This window comes from Palaemon carinicauda, unplaced genomic scaffold (genome assembly GCF_036898095.1).
Source record: "Palaemon carinicauda isolate YSFRI2023 unplaced genomic scaffold, ASM3689809v2 scaffold981, whole genome shotgun sequence".
Classification (NCBI taxonomy): domain Eukaryota; kingdom Metazoa; phylum Arthropoda; class Malacostraca; order Decapoda; family Palaemonidae; genus Palaemon; species Palaemon carinicauda.
This window is the reverse complement of record NW_027172293.1, coordinates 51,142-70,297: the sequence shown is the minus strand read 5'-3', so window position 1 is coordinate 70,297 and position 19,156 is coordinate 51,142.

Genomic DNA, 19,156 nt, shown 5'->3' with positions numbered 1-19,156 from the left:
TGGATCACTGACTGGAAGCTTGCAAGCATTCTGTCTCGGATGCTGCCCACACCAACCAGTCGTCCAGGTAGGCTACTACCTGAATTCCCTTTAGGCGAAATTGTTTGAGAGCTACGCTCGCAAGCTTCGTAAAAATCCTTGGGGCTATGTTTAGCCCGAATGGCATGGCTCCGAAGGCGTATAGTCTTCGCTGTAGCCTGAACCCTAGGTAGGGGAGAGTCGATGGCTAATTGGAATGTGCCAGTAGGCATCTGACAAGTCTATAGAGACGGAATATGCCCTCTTGGGCAGTAAGGTCCTTATGTGTTGCAGTGTTAGCATTTTGAATTTGCAATTCACTATGAACTTGTTAAGTGGCGACAAGTCCAGAATGACTCTGAGCTTTTCCGAGTCTTTCTTGGGAACACAAAACAGCCTCCCTTAGAAATTGATGGGCTTCACCCTTTTTCTCCAACCGTTCTTGAACGTACTCCTCCATAACGGGGGTGGAGTGTTGGAAAAACCGAAGGTACGGGGGTGGAGTGCTGTACCAGCTCCCGCCCAATCCATTCTTGAGTAGGCTGTGGGCCCAGGGATCGAAGGTCCACCGATCCCGAAATTTCAGAAGTCTCCCTCCTACCGGTATCACCTCACTTGGACTGCCGTCCTGAGGTCTTGCCTTCCTGACCACGACCACCCCTGAATCCCCTTCCCCTTGAGGGGCGTCTAGACGAGCCTCTGGCTGCTCCTCTAGGCTTTGCTCGGAAGGAAGTAGACTGCCCTTCGAACGCTGGGGTGAATGCCGTGGACTGTGTCGACACGGCCTGGGGTACCCACTGAAAGGTGGTCGGGGTTTGTGCCACGATCTGGGGCACTGGGGGCAATGGCAATTGCAGTTGCTGTTGCTGTCTAAGAGGCTTGGCTGGCCGAGACGGTAGCCTAGTCCTCATAGTCTTCCTCTTTGGTTGAGGACCCTCATCCGGGGAAGACTTTCTTTTGATAGCCAGGTCCCACTTCTGGAGAAGGTTTCTATTCTCCAAGGTGGCTTTATCAAAAACTTCTTTGACCAAGTCGGTAGGGAAAAAGGGGTTTTTCCCCAAATGTTGGAGGGAGATTTGTTTCTTTAGCTCGTGCCTCACTGTAGCCGAGGTAAACACGAACTCCCTACAAGCTCTCCTTGCCTTGACGAAGCCATAAAGGTCCTTCGTCACTGTGGCCAGATGAGGCTTGGCCACTACCATGAACATTTCATGGACCTTGGGGTCACTTGCCATCGTCTCGAGAGTAGTCTGAAGAGACATTGAGGCAGTCAGTCTTTCTTTTGTATCGAACTCACTTCGCAAAAGAAAGTCAGACAGCTTAGGTAGGTCCTTGCCGAACTGACGTCCGGCAATATCAGCCTCCAACTTTCCCACTTAGAACGTAAGATGGACGTCCTTCCAATCTTTGTGGTCCATAGGCAGGCCAGCGACAAGGGTTTACACTCCTCTAGGGAGGGGCAAGACTTGCCGGCCTCGATTGCTTTTAGTACAGCCAGAAACCCTTTCTGTAAAAGGGGGAAGGCTCTAGTAGGCGAGGACACAAAGGAAGGGAGCTTCCTATTCAATGCAGCTACCTTTGAATTAGAGAAGCCCCTCTCTTTCATCGAAGATGAAAGTAGAGCTTGAGCCTTAGCATGGTCATCACTATGACCTCCTTCGGCTCTGCCTCCTCCTTTGAAGCTGGTTCCTTCCTCAGCCGGACATAACAGTCCGGATATGGTGCCTTGCTGGGCCAGAATTCCACCCTCAGGGGAACTGAGCCCAGCATATCCGAGATGACGATCTTTCCAGTCGTCATCGACATGTGCTCAGCATACCTCCATGGGTTAGCATCCGAGCACAAAGGAAGGTTCTTTCACATTGAGCTTTTCTGGCGCCCATGTGATTCTGCAAGGCACTGCATTCGCAGTTCCATTGCAGCCGCCTTCTCCTGATTCTCCTTCTGCATTTGTTGGATCATTCCAACAATAGAAGAGAGGGCCTGTCCCAGCTCTACTGGGAGACCGGCCGATGTAGAGGGGCTTGAACTTCATCCTGGGCTTCTGCAAGGAGGTCTTCCTCCTGACACCCTTCCACATCAGATATCCTGTCATTTAGCTGGATGTCTTGCATCGCGACCACGACTTCAGCATCCACCTGGATCTGAACTTAGGGGACTCCTCTTGAGGCTGGGGAATCACTGCATCAGCTGATGCCTTAGGGAAAAGATACGCCCTCATATTCTCACTTGGAAGATAAGGGCCAGAAGTGTACTTTTGGAAGCCCCTTACCTAGGTACGAAGCTTCTTCCTAGCTATTTAAATGTCTCATTAATCAGGTTAGTGCACACAGTACATACCTGAGGGTCCCAATACCGGAGATCATCCTTGGAGACAGCGTATGCTGCGTGTCTCCTACAAAACTCATGTCCGCAGAGGTTCTTGCTGCTGACATTGCAAAAAGCACTTCCCCACTTCGGAGTGTCCTTCTGTAAAGAGAAGAAATTTCCATGAGTATCAAGTGAACTATGTATCACTGGATATGCATAGTATAGCATAACAATTCAGAAATTAAAGACACACACTTGTGTTTCCCTCACAACCCATTGCTGCAGCCTTCCAGATAATAAAATCAAAATGGTTTATCTCTACTAGAGTAACCAATGCAAAGTTTCCAGAGGAAACAGGTGGAGCTCACACCTAGGCAATGATTTTAAAATCCGGGATAATAGACAGGGAAGAACTCTGCTTCTTGTCTGAAGGCAACAGCAAAGGGCCGTGCAAGAAAACACAATAGTGTTAGAAGATACAGTGCTGTACCTAAACTTTTACCATAGTTTTCTTCTTACTGTATATGCTATACAGAAGAATACTAGTACAGTATAGGAGGATGTGTGCCGGCCTGCCTTTGCCGGCCGGCACACACCACAATTAGCTTTAAAGTATACTACTTAACAGCTATAGGGCGGCAGCCCTCTGGTTCAAATGCCTGTGCCGGCGGCAGCAGCTGCCGGCCAGCAACAGCCAGTGTTGGCCGGCAATGATTGCCGGCCAGCAACTACACAAGGTAGTACCCAGCTGCCGGCCACACTCTTGGTGACCGGCAGACAAGGACTGACATAAGCCGGCCGGCAAAGGTACAAGACCGATGCCAGCCGGCAGCAAAAGAACCAGAAGACTACACCTGCCCGGCTGCCGGCCTCATAGGCCGGCAGCCGGCCTCATAGGCCGGCAGCCGGGACAGGTACAGCACTAGAAGAAAATAGAATGGATGCCGGGATAAGAGTGTACACAACCCCCCGAGCCCGGCAACCGAAAGAGTGCATATAAGGAAGGGGAGAAACTTAATTCAGGCTTCCTTGACCAATGCCGTCCGGCTCTGCCGGCAGGCATGGATGAGGGACCAAGAGAGGTCCGGGCAGCACTCGAAAACATAAGACCCTTGCCGTCCAGCATCTCTGCCGGCCGGCAATGGGCTTAGTCAATTCCACATCCCAACCTATACTAGGTCCAGAAGTAGAATGACGTACAGTACAGTAATACCCCTGCCGGCCAGCTCTGCCGGCCGGCAAGGTACAGTACAGTAATGGCTAGGCCATTACGGGAGATAGAGGGGGAAGGGACAAGAGGTCCTGCCAACCTTGCTTTAGTGACAGATCACCCGCAGCCAAGAACTTTGTCTTAGCCTAAGGGAGATCTAAGGGAAAAGGGCCAGCGCAGTAGTATAATACCTGCCAGCTTCCAGAGCACCAAAGCAAGGAAGGCGTTGCTACTCCCAAGGGAAGATTTATCCTCCCCGAGAACAGCAACAGGACTTAGTCTGGTCGATCACACAAGAAGGAATCATAACTACAGAAACCTTCGAAAGTGACCTAAGGGAGCTAAGCTCCCTTTGTAAGTGTTAGGTCAGCGAGGGAGGACTCTGCCCCAAGCCAAACAACACGGACTCAGACTAAAAACTCTGTTGTTCTGTCCCTCTTTGAACCAGACTCTGCTGGAACAGGAAGGTACAGTAACACCCTAGTATAGTTTTATCGAAAATAAATTCGGAAAAAACCACTTAGGGATAAGCCCAAGGCTTAAACAGAGGGAAAGGGATTGCATACCTTCTCCGAAGAAAAGAAAGCAACCGGGGGAGTATAATAAAGTATACTAAGGCTCCATAAGCAATTAGCCTAGGCACCAAGAGAATCGATTACCTAATTCACCGAAACTCTCACGTATACAATCTTGGAAATATTCCACACAGTCTAAAATGTATAAAATATAGCCTAAAGCTTCAATAAAATTTTAATTACACTCGGAAAAACCAAAATCATGCATTAAGTACTAGGACCAAACGACTAGGCTACATGGCCTAGCGTAGGCCAGAATGGCGAATACTTCGCCAAATAATACTAAGCACGAAAGGAAATCCTATGTAAAGCTAAATAGCTAAAATTTATTAAGCAAAACAACCAGGAATGTCACTCTGACTAACTAATTTATACCTAGCGAGTGACAGTGTCCAGGACACCTCTGGTAGGCTACGGCTCTTGTATCAAAGATTAATCCTATTAATCACTCAAAATTTTACCAAGAGCCTACATTTATACATAACAGACCCTATACTCAACTTATCCGAGGCCAACGAAAACGAAGAAGCCATGAAAAGCTGAATAAATCCAAGATTTGCGAGAAAAACAGGAAAAAACACCGAGTTGTTAAGCTACGCAAAAAGGAATACAGATGGCGCCAGGATTGGCGCCAGGCACGCATACGAATCGGGGGATAGGGAAGCCTTGGGAGCGGCTCCCCTTTTTCTTTCCCGAATTCGTATCTCGTCAATCTCCCTCCTACGAGACGAATCTCTGTTCAGGTCGTAGATTGCCATGTGACGTGTCTAGAATACGTCCTCTGATATGTCGCGATATCCCTTTCACGAGGGATACTCGCTCCAGGAGTTAGAATTCTGGTACCTTAAGGTAAATTCTCTGGGAATATCGCCGTAGTTGTAATATACCCTAGGAAGCTACCCTATAGGAACTTCCATCAGGACGACATGGCTTGAGCCCAAAAATATATATATATATATATATATATATATATATGTATAATATATATATATATAGATAGATAAATAGATAGATAGATATACATTATATATATATATATATATATATATAAATATATATATATAGATATACATTATATATAAACATATATACACACTTATATATATACATATATACACACATATATATATAAATATATGTATATATATATATATATATATATATGTATATTTAAATGTTTATATACATATGTATATATATATATACATATATATATATGTATATATATACACATATATATTACATTATATATATACATATATATATATATATATATATACATATATATAAATACATATACATATATATACATATATGTATATATATAATATATATATATTATATTTGCACACACATATATACAGTATATATATATATATATATATATGTGTATAGACATATACATATGTATAGACATAATACATATATATACACATATATATGCATATATTATATACTGTATATATACATATATATATATATATATATATAAACAAATATATATACATAAACATATATATGCATATATATACACACACACACACACACATATATATATATATATATATATTATACATATATATATATATATATATATATTATACATATATATATATATATATATATACACACACACACATATATATATATATATAATGTAAATACCTTAACAACCGTGATCATTCCCCAATTAATCTAAACCGTGAATTATAACGTAGGTGGAAATTTCCATGTCATTTCGGGAAAAAAAAATTACTCATACAGTTTGGAAAGCAAGACAGAAGTAAGCTTATGGAATTATGAGGGGGCTGAATTAAGAATTTTAGAATCAAATGAGGGGAATAGTGTGCCTGAGTTCCAGAACCCTCTTGCCTTCTAGAGCTTTATAGGGAAAGGGTATTACATGTTGAAGAAGATTGACTTCCTCATTGGACTCTCTTAGTATGAGGTCCTTCCAAAAATATATTCTTACCACAAATACCACCAAACCAAAGATTAAGTGCTTTATATCCTAAGACATTTCAGTCAGATTCAATACTGCTTAGGGTAACGTTAAGGAAATATGTATCAAATATGTACAGAAATTTTACAACACTGTCAAGATTAGTCTACTAACAGTTAATTTATGCTGTATCATTGACACTAGCAAAATAAAAATAAAATCTAATACTCATTACATTATGTTAAGAATAAAAAGCATTTTATGAGCTCTATGCGATTCCCCGTAATGCTGCTTAATTTGCCTTGGCTTGAAATTCAGTTCCAAAGATACAAAGAACTCAAAAGCAGAATATATGTTAACATAATGACCGTTAATATATATCCATACGGTTCCTGAATATCTTATAAATGAAGAATCGGGGTAAAATATTTTATCCTAACTAATAACTTTGCATCCAACAGAATGAATCAATAATTGACATGTTGAAGTATATTATCTCAATTAAGGATTAACAAAGCTATGAATATCATAAAATTATACTGCATTTTATTTCATATGTATATAATGGTCTAAATTCAAAAGTTATTCTAAAAATAAGCAGTTCTTTATTGAGACTTATAACCATGTCTAATTTTTTAATCATTCTCAAAAATGCAGTTTTCTTGCACTAAGAATGAATTTTCTTGTAGTCTTCAACAAACCTCTTGTGCCTTTGTAGTTCTGTAAAGAGCAGCAAATACCATAATTTCGCAATATTCCCTTTAGCCAAGACAACATAATATAGGTGTATAATCTCATATGCTGAGTCAACAAATTTCTCAAGGCAGAGATGAACCCCAAACGCCTACCTCCTTTCCTCTAATGAAATCACAACCCTTTTATCTCATACAATTCCTCTAATCTAATTCCTCTGGATTTATTTATCTAATTAATCCAAAATTTGTTATCTAATGGATAAATTCCATTTGCAGACGAGACATATATTCAGTGCACTGCTGTAACATCAAGAGCATGACTCACAGAAGCTGCTTAAGTGAGATGAGATAGACAATCCATCCAACACAATGCTGATTCTGAGAGAGAGAGAGAGAGAGAGAGAGAGAGAGAGAGAGAGAGAGAGAGATTTGATTAGTTAAGCTTAGTCTACAGTTTTACTTTATAATTTAACGTTTTACAACTTTTTTTTTTTTAATTCTAATTTTATTTACACTGTTTCACTTAATTAAAAGACTATTTAGGCTATATACTTGAAGAGAGAGAGAGAGAGAGAGAGAGAGAGAGGAGGAGAGGAGAGAGAGAGAGAGAGAGAGAGAGAGAGAGAGAAGGACGTTTCAGAACGGACGGCATGGAATAAGCCAAGAATCTCAGGGCGAAGCTTAAGAAGCAAATGTCTCTGGGAGCAGCAGGAGTTCGGGAGGGGGTGAGGGGGATAGGAGGGGTATGGAATTGAGAAGCAAATGGGATAGGATGGGATGGGAATAGGACAGGGGATGATGGGACCGTGGTGGATTTGTTGCTATCCCACCGCTTCGGTCCATTTCAAAGGGTTCTACTTTTGTGTCTGATTTCTCAGCATCTTTTTTTTTTTTTTTTCGGGGAGCAATATAATTGAAATTCCTCTCTTTGTCTTCCCCTCCCCGGCTTCTTGAGCGAATAAGTGGATGGACTTAGAGCAAAAGAGGGAAATTCCACTTTATCCACTGCCTATCTTATATAGCATTTCTGAAGGACTGACGTTGTAAGGAACCATTCCGGCAAACATTGGTTGATTTATTTAGGGCGAAGGGTAGCATCAAAAAAATAAAGGGGCACTCAATAGAGCGCAGACCTCCACCACGGCAGCTTATTTCTCTACTTCCCGATTAACCTTGACCTTGACGTTTGACCTTAACATGCATTAATTGGCTTGGATTTTTCATATATTCAAATATGAACCAATTTTGAGCCTTTCGGGTAACCTTGACCTAGACCTTTGACCGTAACATTTATTAATTGGCTTGAATTTTCATACATTCAAATGTGAAACAAGTTTGAGCCTTTCGGTTAACCTTGACCTTGACCTTTGACTTTAACATGATTTAATTGGTTTTTATTTTCATACACTCAAATGTGACCCAAGTTTGAACCTTTCAATTAACCTTGACCTAGACCTTTGACCTTAACATGTATTAATTGGCTTTGATTTCCATGCACTCAAATAATTATTATTATTATTACTATCCAAGCTACAACCCTAGTTGGAAAAGCAAGATGCTATAAGCCCAAGGGCTCCAACAGGGAAAAATAGCCCAGTGAGGAAAGGAAATAAGGAAATAAATAAATGATGAGAATAAATTAACAATATATCATTCTAAGGACAGTAACAGCGTCAAAACAGATATGTCCTATATAAACTATTAACAACGTCAAAAACAGATATGTCATATATAAACAATAAAAAGTCTCATGTCAGCCTGGTCAACATAAAAACATTTGCTCCTACTTTGAACTTTTGAAGTTCAACAGATTCAACTACCCGATTAGGAAGATTATTCCACAACTTGGTATAAGCTGGAAAAAAACTTCTAGAATACTGTGCAGTATTGAGCCTCATGATGGAGAAGGCCTGGCTATTAGAATTAACTGCCTGCCTAGTATTATGAACTGGATAGAATTGTCCAGGGAGATCTGAATGTAAAGGATGGTCAGAGTTATGAAAAATCTTATGCAACATGCATAATGAACTAATTGAACGACGGTGCCAAAGATTAATATCTAGATCAGGAATAAGAAATTTAATAGACCCGTAAGTTTCAGTCCAACAAATTAAGATGAGAATCAGCAGCTGAAGACCAGACAGGAGAACAATATTCAAAACAAGGTAGAAAGAAAGAATTAAAACACTTCTTCAGAATAGATTGATCACCGAAAATCTTGTAAGACTCTCAATAAGCCAAATTTTTGTGCAATTGAAGAAGACACAGACCTAATGTGTTTCTCAAAAGTAAATTTGCTGTCGAGAATCACACCTAGAATTTTAAGAGTAATACAAATTTAAAGAAACATTATCAATACTGAGATCCGGATGTTGAGGAGCCACCGTCCTTGATCAACTTACAATCACACTTTGAGTTTTGTTAGGGTTCCACTTCATACCCCATAATTTGCACCATGCACTAATTTTAGCTAAATCTCTATTAAAGGGATTCACCAACCCCAGATCTATATTCAGAGGATGGAATTGATGCAAAGAGAGTAGTATCATCTGCATATGCAACAAGCTTGTTTTCTAGGCCAAACCACATGTCATGTGTATATAGTATGAAAAGTAATGGGCCAAGAACACTACCCTGTGGAACACCGGATATCACATTCCTATACTCACTATGGTGCCCATCAACAACAACTCTTTGAGATCTATTACTTAAAAACTCAATAATAATGCTAAGAAACGACCCACCCACTCCCAACTGTTTCAGTTTGAAAACAAGAGCCTCATGATTAACACGGTCAAATGCAGAACTAAAATCAAGGCCAATCATACAAACTTCCTGACCACAATCAAGGGATTTCTGTACAGCATTTGAGATTGTAAGAAAGGCATCACATGCTCCAAGGCCTTTATGAAAACCAAATTGCAAACTAGGGAATAAATGATTACCTTCTTCAAACTTATTAAGACGTTTTGCCAAAAGACGTTCAAAAACTTTAGATAATATGGGAGTTATGGAAATTGGGCGGTATCAGTGGGACTTGAGCTACCACAAACACATTTACATAGAGGAGTAACATTACCAATTCTCCAACAAGTGCTAAAAGCTCCTCTTCTTGCTAACTTGCGCAAAATAACAGATAACTTTGGAGCTAAGAAATCTGCTGTCTTTATAAACAACAAAGGAAAAATACCATTTGGGTCTACACCTCCATAAGCATCAAGGTCCATCAACAGAGCTTTAATCTCACGAGATCTAAAAGCTAAACTAGTTAGTTTAGCCTCAGGAAAACAGGAATGAGGAAGTTCAAGTTTTTCATTACTCTGTTTACTGTCAAAAACATCAGCCAAAAGGGTTGCCTTTTCCTTTGGACAGTGAGTGACTGAGCCATCTGGTTTAAGTAAAGGAGGAACTGTTGCATCTACACCAAAGAGTGCAGATTTAAGGGTAGACCACCATTTATGTTCCTGAGTTGTACCAGGAAGGGTTTCTTTTATGGTTAAATTGTATTCCTTATCAGTTGAGGCATAAACTCTCTGAGCAAAAGCTCGAAGCTGAGTATAGTTGTTCCAAGTCAAATCTGATCTGTTACCCTTCCAAAGGTGATAGGCCTCTTGCTTCTCCAAATAAGCACGTCTACAATCATCATTGAACCACGGTTTGTCCTTCACTCGGTACCTTAGCACACGAGAAGGGATATGCCTATCAATTATGTTGACTAGATTCTCATTCAAAGGGACTACAGGATCTACACTACTATATAATTGTGACCAATTCAAGCACAAAAGATCATGCAAAATCCCATTCCAGTCTGCTTGGGATTTCATATAAATTTTACAAGAGTATGATATATCTGGGACAGGCTGCTCAGTCTTCACTACTAATGAAATGAAGGCATGATCAGATGTCCCGACTGGAGAACCAACCTTACTAGTTATAACGCCAGGGGAGTCAGTGTATACGAGGTCCAAGCAATTACCAGACCTGTGAGTAGCTTCATTATGATCTGCTCACAGCCTGATTCAGGGGCAAAGTCTAAAGCTCTTAAGCCATAGCGATCGGTAGGAAAGATAAAAGTTAACCACTCCCTATGAACCAAGTTTGAAGTCTCTGGAAATTTTGCTTGATCGTGACCTTGAAATTTGATCTTGACCTTCCAAAATTTAACCATTTTCAGCTAAAAACAAATTTGTCAATCCCTGCAAGTTTCCTTACTCTACGACTAAAATTCAGGCCAGGAAGCTGTTCACAAACAAACACACACACACGCATAAACAAACACACAAACAGGGGGTAAAACATAACCTCTATCCAACTTCATTGGCGTAACCATTGACAAATCATTTTTATTTCAGGTCCCATCATCAACAGACTGATTAAAGAACCACACAGCAAAAGCATTCCGACATTAAGCGCTAACCTTTTGACATTAAGGTCGAACGTCTGCTTTCATTTGCTGTAATTTCCGCCTAAAGATGTCATTTAGAGTCGACGGTGGTGATTATGGATGATAGAACAATTCTGCCCCACTAAGAAGATTGTTCACTTGATGACATCACACTGACGTATGATTCTCACTCCCTACCTGAAGGGGAGGTTGGGGGCTATTTGGATTATGGGGTGCTCTGAAGCCTCCCTCATCAAGGCGCTTTTTAGGGATAATCTTGAGATGAAATATCATGAGCGGTTTTTGAGAGAGAGAGAGAGAGAGAGAGAGAGAGAGAGAGAGAGAGAGAGAGAGAGAGGAGAGAGAGAGGAGAGAGAGAGAGTTACAAAGATTTTGGATGTCTCGAAAACTTTTTAGTCAATCCGTGGAGAGAGAGAGAGAGAGAGAGAGAGGAGAGAGAGAGAGAGAGAGGAGAGAGAGAGAGTTTCTGATTCTTGATAACTAAGTGTGAGAGAGAGGAGAGAGAGAGAGAGAGAGAGAGAGAGAGAGAGAGAGAGAGAGAGAGATCCTTTCAATATCCAAGCCCAAATGAACATGCTGTAAGACTTCCAAAGTGACCCCGGAAACGAAACAGCAATCGAGCCATTGATACCGCATCATCACGACGCTATAAAACGAATTTCCAATTTGAAACAATGACAGAGATCTCACAAAAGACGACAGAAGGGAGGGAAAAGTTGTAATAGTGGGAGAAACAGGAGACTATTCGTCTCGGGAGCTCACGCAGTTTAATTTTCTAAATGCAAATTGAATGGAAATGACTTCTGAAATGAATGCTCTTATCAAGCCCGAGAAAGAAATGGCAGTTTTTGGCAGTTTTTGTCAACTGATTGATAAGGCTTAGATTACTATTGACCAATACTAGATTTATTTGTAAATAATATTATACAGTTAATCAGGTAATATTATATCAATCAGTAGGCATGCTAAATAATAAATTCCTTCTTTGTCTAGTTTATTATATCTTTTCTTACCAATTAAAGTTTAAAGGTATTAAAATATCGTATGGTTAATCTAATTTGGTGGGATGTGTTCAGGGAAAACACATACAATACAAACACACATTTCACCTTCTTTTGCCTATTGTTCTCCAAGAGTGTTTGATGCCAGAGTAATATGAAACCTTCCAGTATCTTGGCAAATTATGTGGGTTAAGGTTACAAAACATAAGCCTTCATTTTCTTCCTCAGTGTAATACCCTATGACACCTTACTAGAAATCTCCAATAGGCTTTGGAAGCAAACGAACGCCCCATACAATATGATGCCCTTTAATACTATATCCTGATGCAGTACTCACTATTTCCAGCCATCGATGTAACTAAGATTTTTTAGCTCTTTCAACAAGTGCTGAGGGATCAAAAGGCGCTGATGCCTATCAGGAAAATGATCAGCATTGCCTGCCTCTGCCACCTGCAGATGGTGCTCCTTGGGAAGTGAATCGATTTCTTACCCTTTAGGTTCAATGCTAGCCAGAACCTGTGCGAGTCACCCTTTCTAATGTTTTGCCAATGAAAGATCTGATAACTAGAGTTTACACCCTTATGGACAGCAACTTTCCCGCTGTCAAGATCTTCATCAGCAAATTCACTCCTGACAAAGGAAACGACCAAAGATCGCGGACTGAAGCAAAGATTAATGCTCTGGGACATTGATGCCTATATCGTGACATGTCTGAGTTGTGACAAAGCTTCCCACTACCACCTATGTTGTCCAAGGCTAGAGATCCGACCACCGGCCTCAATAACCACTGTCGATGTCTGCCCGGAGGCCACCAAAATATCTGCTATCCTCCACAATGATTATAAGATTTTGACATTCGTTCGGGAGTGCCATGTACCAGTGGAATTACATTAATGTTTAGTTGATAACAGCTCTTAATTGTCCACATTTTTAACATTTTTTCCGTCTAACGATGTTCTCCACATCAGCACTTCCAAAGATGCCTACATTCACCTCCTCAATTTATATCCTGACCTTATTGACCTTATCTGGCCAGTACAACGTAAGATGCCCATAATTCGTTCCAATAACAGTATCTATTATCACATCAAGTTGATGGGACACTTATTTGAGAGTACCAAGTACCGGTGGAATTATATATATATATATATATATATATATATATATATATATATATATATATATATATATATATATATATATCATTATATATCATATACATGTACTGTATATATATATATATATATATATATATATATATATATATATATATATATATATTTATACATATATATGTATATATATATATATACATTATATATATTATATATATACATCTATATGTATATATATACATTATATATATATTATATATACATATATATATATATATATATATATATATATATATATATATATATATATCCCAGAAATTGCTCAAACTACCACGTTTTAGTTATGAATTGGGGGAGGGTGTGAAAAGGATTGAATCTGTGTGTGCTTTTGTGTGCATATCTATCTAAATATTTAAGCGGCTATTTTTGACGGATGGCTGTAACTGGTTGTAAATAAAACTACATTCAAAGCGTATACATTCGAGGTAATTTATTTGTTAAAAATTTTCGTCTTTTATGCCACTTCCAAGCAGTTATGTAAAATAAGTTTTACTTCTTAAGATTTCGCCACAATCGTAATATCTCCAGAAATTTGGGAATAACGGCGCTTGTGAAAATGCGTAAGCTATTTGGTAGGAAACTTCTAAGTGAGAAATGCTAACGAAAAGTAAAAAGATAACATATATTCATTCAGCTGTAATATTAGGAATTCAGTTTAGCAGATAATGGAATTAAAAGGTAAACTCAATATGACCACAACAGATTATGACAAATTGAAAAAAAAAAAAAAAAATATATATATATATATATATATATATATATATATATATATATATATATATATATATATATATATATATATATATATATATATATAAACGGTTGTAAAATTTCAACGATGAAAGCCGATTTAGAAACAGATTTTTCTTCAAATAGAATAGAAAAAACAATTAATTACCTGAATGACATAAAGAGAGGACATCACCTAGATATTAACTATAACGTTTTCGAAATATGTTTACTCTGAATTCGGGAACTGGATAGATTCACTTGATAAAACTAAAATTACCCCCCCCCCCCCCCCCCCCCCAAAAAAAATCAGTTCGTTCAGCCCTATAATATTCAATGAATTTTATTTATTTTGTGAAATGAAAATATACATAATGAATGCAATCACCGCAGTGTACTGCAAAATTCCACTGTAATATTAGGAAATCAGTTTATTAAACAAGGGAGTTAAAAGTAAAATTGATATTATCACAACAGATTATGGCAAATTGAGAGGAAATATCCTACTATAACAGGCGTTGCAACATTTCAACAATGGACGCTGGATCAAAACAAAAGATGTTTCTTCAAATTGAAAAGAAAAAGAATTAATAACCTGAAGGACATACAGACTTCACAAAGAAATTATTTATAACGTTTTCGAGACATGTTTGCACTGAAGTCGTGAACTGGAGAAACACTCGATATAACTAAAATCCCCCCCCCCCCCACACACACACACACAAAAAAAAGAAAAAAAAATATTGGGATCTATATTACTCAGTGAATAGTATTTATCTCTGGATATGAAAATATACATAATGAATGCAATCACTGCAGTACACTGAATTTTTTTTTTACTAACGAATGAACATTTGTAACATACTCCCATGTTATTTAAAATTTCTTGATGAAAAAATCGCACAATAGATTATATATATACTCACCAATTATTAACTAGCATTCGAAATGTTGAATAAAGAATTATATATATATATATATATATATATATATATATATATATATATATATATATATAATATATATATTTAACAAATATTTTTTTTCAATTTGAAATACTGATGGAATTATTGATTGAAATGCTAAATAATATCAACAATAATTCATACAATAAAAAAGATAATAGATAATTGATATACTCACCAACTATTAGGTAACATTTGAAATGTTGAATGAAAAAAAAAAAAAAAAAACTAAGAATTTCTATTTAAAATACTGATGGAATTATTGATTGCAATGCTAACTAATATCAACTATAATTCATACAATAAAAAAGATAATAGAACATTTATTTTTATATAGAAATATATCTTCCAAAATACAATAACCTATTTTCATGAAAAAAATGACCTTTTTGAAATATATTTATGATCTAGAAATGTTGGAAACGAATATTACCAGATCTTAATTCCAATCTGTTTATCCCCATTGAATTTTTCTTTACGAGTTATGTCATTGGGATGAAATATATTCTTTCTTTTCAAAAAAAAATGTGACAAAACTACAACTTTATAATCCGAATGGCTAATATTCCTTAATAAAACAGCACAGAAGGATATCAACGTAAGCCTATTATCACCTACAATAAAAAATTAAATATATACCATTTACAATTTCGCAATATATAACTATTGAAAATGGTTTTCAGCTATAATTTACAGTACAAAGGTTTCATCAAAGAGCAAAAATATGATTAAATGAATGCATTCATAATATTTCTAGGCTGAAAGCGCTCAGGTGTATGCAATTTTTTTTCGAAACCACATGCCAGAAAAAACCCCCCCTCTCTCTCTCTCTCTCTCTCTCTCTCTCTCTCTCTCTCTCTCTCTCTCTCTCTCTCTCTCTCTCTCTCTCTCTCTCTATATATATATATATATATATATGTATATATATACTGCATATATATATATATATATATATATATATATATATATATATATATATATATATATATATATATACTGCATATATATATATATATATATACATATATAATATTATGCATATTTATAGATATGCTCTACATAATTATATATATATATATATATATATATATATATATATATATATATATATATATGCTTAATATAAAAATATAACATATATGTTATGAACCACATATACCCCTCCGTATGAAATACGCTCTTCCATGGAATCTCGAACCTTTAGGAAAATTCCTTTAATTATAACTATTTCTGCCCGGCCAAAAATATGATCTTATGACCGAATGAAATAAGGATAAACAGAGATTAACTGTTCACCTTTAGAGAAAAATAAAACCTCGCATAAATCTATTTGTGTATTAGTGTTTACGCATAATAATAGGAAAAACCAATGAGTTTCCTAACACAGAAATGAATGCAGAAGGATGATAAAGTTTACCAAAACTGACGACTATTCCTGACATGTAGGATACCTTAAAATATAAGGGAAGAGTATAGTAAAAAAATATACAGTAATACTACACATAAATACTATACTATATACTATATACAAATAAAGTTAAATAGAAAAAACAAAACCTAAAAATAGAATAAAAGAAAAAGTCCTGAAACAAATGAGGAAAAATGGCTTACCAAGCTTTTGGGGAATGGCCACAAGACCAAGGGAAGATTACTACTGAGAATCCGGGTATAATTTACTTTGCTGTAAGTGCACACACATAATTTGATTACGAGCAAGACGCCACAAGGCAGAAACGCCAAATTTATAATCTTATTAGATATATACGTAAGGCTTGTTCTTATTAAATGTATTAATAAAAAGATTGAAACAAGAACATATCAAAATTAACCTCCAAATGTCAGTTACCAGTCTTCTAAATAGTCAAAGCAATAATTAACAAAGAACACAAAAAATTAATAAGTTGCAGAAACTTCCTTCAATTTAAGCAGAAGTTCACTGTTTGAGATTGCAAACAAAACGAAGGTTAGAAATCGTAAAGGTCTTGCAATTTGAGAAAGACAGTAGGAGAGCTGAAACCCAATTTGCAGTAGGGCCGAGAAGCTAATGAAGGGAACTGTTCAAATGAGTTTTTCAGACGTATATATATATATATATATATATATATATATATACATATATATATATATATATATATATATATATATATACTGTATATATATATATATATATATATATATATATATATATATATATATATATTTACTGTATATATATATATATATATATATATATATATATATATATATATATATATATACATATATATATATGTATATATATATATATATATATATATATATATACATAAATGTGCATGTGTTTGTGTGCACGAGCACCGTAACCCGCACAATAGACTGGATCTTCTAAACCAATATTTTTACCACAGTTGTATGGAGCAGCTAACTACGTCTAGGCGATTGTGTCCTTTTTTCATGATCATCAGCAGTTTATTAAAAAAAAAAAAAAAAGCAAAACTCGCAATTTCATTACTTACCAAAAGTCGTCATCATACATGGCTTTATAGTCTACAATCAAATCAATATGCACCAATCACAGAGGAGGTTAAAAGAAGAGGAATTACGATCTGTAAATAGATAAAATATCTTATGAACAATCTTACCTAATTAAACTATCACATCATAATCAGAAATAATAATGAATTGATTCTAAGCCACTGCACCAAGCTAAGATAAAACATTGCTTACTGATAAATAGATAAAACACTTCAAGTCTGCTAGAAATAAATAAATCCAGCAGTCGGAATGATAACCTACTGCTAAAGTACGAAATAAAATCTCCATTCATCATCTCCTACTTCACGCTTATTAGTCCTTACCCATGTAGGCCTGGACTTCTAACTCTTCTAGTGCCTTATGGAGCCCAATTGAACGTTTGGTGAACTACTCTCTCTAGGGGAGTGCGGAGAGCATGCCCAAATCATCTCCATGTACCCCTCATCATGATCTCATCAACAAATGGCACTCGAGTAATCTCTCATAGTTTTATTTCTAATTTTGTCCTGCTATATAACTCCCGATATATATATATATATATATATATATATATATATATATATATATATATATATACATATATATATATATATATATATATATATATATATATATATATATATATATATATATATATACATATATGTATATACATATATATATATATATATATATATATATATATATATGTGTGTGTGTATGTATAAATATATGTGTGTATATATACATATATATACATATATGTATACATATAAATATTATATATATATATATATATATATGTGTGTGTGTATATATACATATATATATATATATATATATATATATATATATATATGTATATATATACATACATATATATATATACATATATATATATATATATATATATATATATATACATAAATATATATATATACATAAATATATATATATAAATATATAGATATATATATATGTGTGTGTGTGTGTGTGTATATATAAAACCATAGTTAGAAAACCAAGATGCCATAAGACCAAGGACTCCAACAGGGAAAAAATAGCCAGGTGTGGAAAAGAAATAAAGAAATAGATAAACGATATGAAAAATAATAAACAATTAAAATAGATTATTTAAAAAACAGTAGAAACACCATAACAGATATTTTATATATAACCTATGAAAAGACTTATGTCAGCCTTTTCAACATAGAACAATTGCTGCAAGTTTGAACTTTTGAAGTTATACCGATTCTACTACCCGATTAGTAAGATCATTCCACAACTGTGTATGCGAGTATGTTGTGGTTATTTATGCAGTGCACGGATAAATACTCAACATGTGAGTGTAAGATGCAATACTTATTCAAAACAGTATAACCAAGAAGACTACTTCTCCTTGCTCAATTTTCCACATCCTAAAATTCAGATAAGAAAATGAGTACTGGAACGTCATCATTCATGTCATAACAGAGGCAATGTCTTGCCAGGTGGTAACCTAGTCAGGTCGTTTATTACAATCCTCGAGGAAAATAGTCATTCTTAAGTATGTATGGGAAAGCACTCAAAGAAGTTGAGTATACCACCATTTTTCGTAGAGATTGTAAATTGTATTAAGGATTTCAGTAGCGGTATCTT